Here is a 2601-nt window from a genome sequence, read left to right on the forward strand (position 1 = left end):
TGTTTGCATATTTTTCCGACGCTCGACGCGTTTCCTAGGATTTTCCCCGTGAAAATGCCGTAAAACACTGGTCGGATGTGACGCAACGTTCGTTTTGTGTCCGGTTTCGTTCCAACCTTGCGTGGGGCCCTACGTAGGCCGTGCCCGCATGTCCGACCACTTTGGTGCAATTGCATGCATGCGATCACGTGCCCACAGTGCAGCCAGGCTCTTTTACGGTCTACCGGAGGGGGGTTCCCGACTACTTTTTTTTTACTCTGCCAAATGTCACGAAACTTTTTCCGCTCGTTGGCATCACCCTCGACTGTACCCACGTACCCCTAGTGCAACGAGCAACGAACTTTGGTGCAATTGTCTGCAGTTTCAAAATTCTGTTTATTTTGTTTGCTGTTGTTTCATGATGATGATGCCATTGCATGTGTTATACTACCTGGGTTGACCGACGTGGTGAAAAACGCACCCGTTCGTGTTATTGTCGCATGCCATATTTTTTCCGTGTTACTGTCTCATGCATGTTTTTCATATACACGCCGCAGATTACCTCGCATCCCAGCCAACGGCCAGCGCCTCCCTCGAATCCCGCCGCCACGGACCCACCGAATCCCACCTACCCCGGACCCCAACTGGCCAACCAGCGCTTCCCTGGGATCCCACCACCACGACCGGATCAGCCTCGCTCCCCGCACACAGCGACTTTGACCCGCCCCGCCGCATCCTCCTCGATCTCCCCGCCCAATGCACGCCTCCAACACGCCCACACAAAAAAATTTCCCCGCGCGGGCGAGGGGAGGGTGGCGTGGGCCGTGGGAGTGGGCGAGTGGCGCCTTGCCACCATGGGCCGAACTGGGCCGGCCGGTGACAGCACAGAAAACGGCCTCCTGAGCCTTGCGTCGGCCGCGTGCACTGAGGGGCGAGTTGCAATGCCATATTTAGTCCCACCTCGGAAGCGGGGGGGCGCTTGGAGCGACTTAAATAGCTGCTTCCGCCCCACACCTCGAACTCCTTTAATCTAACTCCTCAGTGCTCCGTTGGACCCCGTTTCTGGGCCCGTTAGTGGGCTCAATCAGCCGCGCGAGTCGCCTACGGGCTTGATTTGGGGTAACTTCTCCTCTATGGGCTCAGCATCGGTGGTTGGGTTCTTTCTTTTATGTTGCTTAAATTTTTTGCCGGTATTTTATGTGTTTACTTCACCTTTTTACAGCATCAATGGAAATATCCCGTTAATAACAAAAACTATATCAATAAGTGATACATTATACAACCATTCCATTACTCGTTAAAGCAACATAATTTCGTTCATATTTTTTTATGTGTTTACTTCTCCTTTTTACAATATCAATGGAAATATTCCATTAATAACAAAAACCATATCAATAAGTGATACATTCTACAACCATTCCATTACTCGTTGAAGCAACATAATTTCGTTCATATTTAGGATATTTTACATTCAAACGAAATTTTACATGAAAGATTACGGCAGTGGAAAGATTAACACTAAAACAAATCTAACTACTCCTCCTCGCTACTCACAAGATCAACCACTACCGTCTGCCCGCCGTCTTCACCGCCGTCTTCGCCGCCGTCTTCGCCGCCGTCTGAGTCATCGGAACTGCCCAAGTCTCCGAAAAATTCTTCCAAGGTAGACGATTGTTGCGCTAGTGTATCGGTCGACTCCCTGATCGCCTGCCAGTATCCCGGCTCGTCTGCCGGGTCCCTCGGGTCAACAACATCCTCCGGCGGCATCCAATCGGTCTCTGACGTGGAGTTCCGGATCGCGCGGATCAAACCCGGCGACTCCAACGGGTCGCCCTCCTCTTGCATCGCCGCTAGTTCCGGCGGGATGTGAAACTCAGGGGCAGCCGCTGGAGCGGCGGGAGCGGCCGGCGCGCCTGCGTGAGCGCGCCGACCGGCACGGGCCTGCACAAGCGGGGTGGTGGGGGGCGCGAGGGGCGCGTTTGGACCGTCCGCGCGGATGCCCCGAGACTTGTAGAAGCTGACGACGGTGTCGAAGTCGCGGCCTACCCAAAAGTTGAGGCGACCTTCGGGGTTCCACGGACCGGGTTGTGCCGGCCCAGGCGTGGCATAGCCGTCGCTCGTCACGTGCCAGCCGTGTGCTAGGCGACACGACGGCGGCACGGGGATGCCGTGCCGGTAGATATCGACGGTCTGCGGCCCGCTGAGGCTAGAGGGCCACAGACCGCCCGGCGCGGCGCCGCGTCCACCACCTCGTCCACCACCGCTGTCGCCGCCTCCGCCGCCGCCAACCGCCCGGCGACTGCTCCCTGCGCCTCCACTGCCGCCTCCCCAGCCGAACCAACGCCGGCCGAAGCATCCGCGTCCACGAGGCATCGCGCCGGAGAGAGCCGCCGCCCCGAAGATCGATCGGAGAACGCGGGGTCGGGGATCGAAGAAAGAGGAGAGGCGGAGTCGGGGGCGGTTTATGTGAGGCTAGCGCGCGGGTCGGGGCGGATTTATGGGAGGGAGAGCGCGGGTCGGGGGCAGGCGAGGCGGCAGCGGGGGCGGGGGGCAGGCGGCAGCGCCTCAACGGGGGCGGCCAACGCGAGGCGAGGGGGCAACACGGCGCAGGCCGAGGCGGAA

The sequence above is a fragment of the Triticum aestivum genome, chromosome 5B (genome assembly GCF_018294505.1).
Source record: "Triticum aestivum cultivar Chinese Spring chromosome 5B, IWGSC CS RefSeq v2.1, whole genome shotgun sequence".
In the NCBI taxonomy this organism is placed as follows: Eukaryota; Viridiplantae; Streptophyta; class Magnoliopsida; order Poales; family Poaceae; genus Triticum; species Triticum aestivum.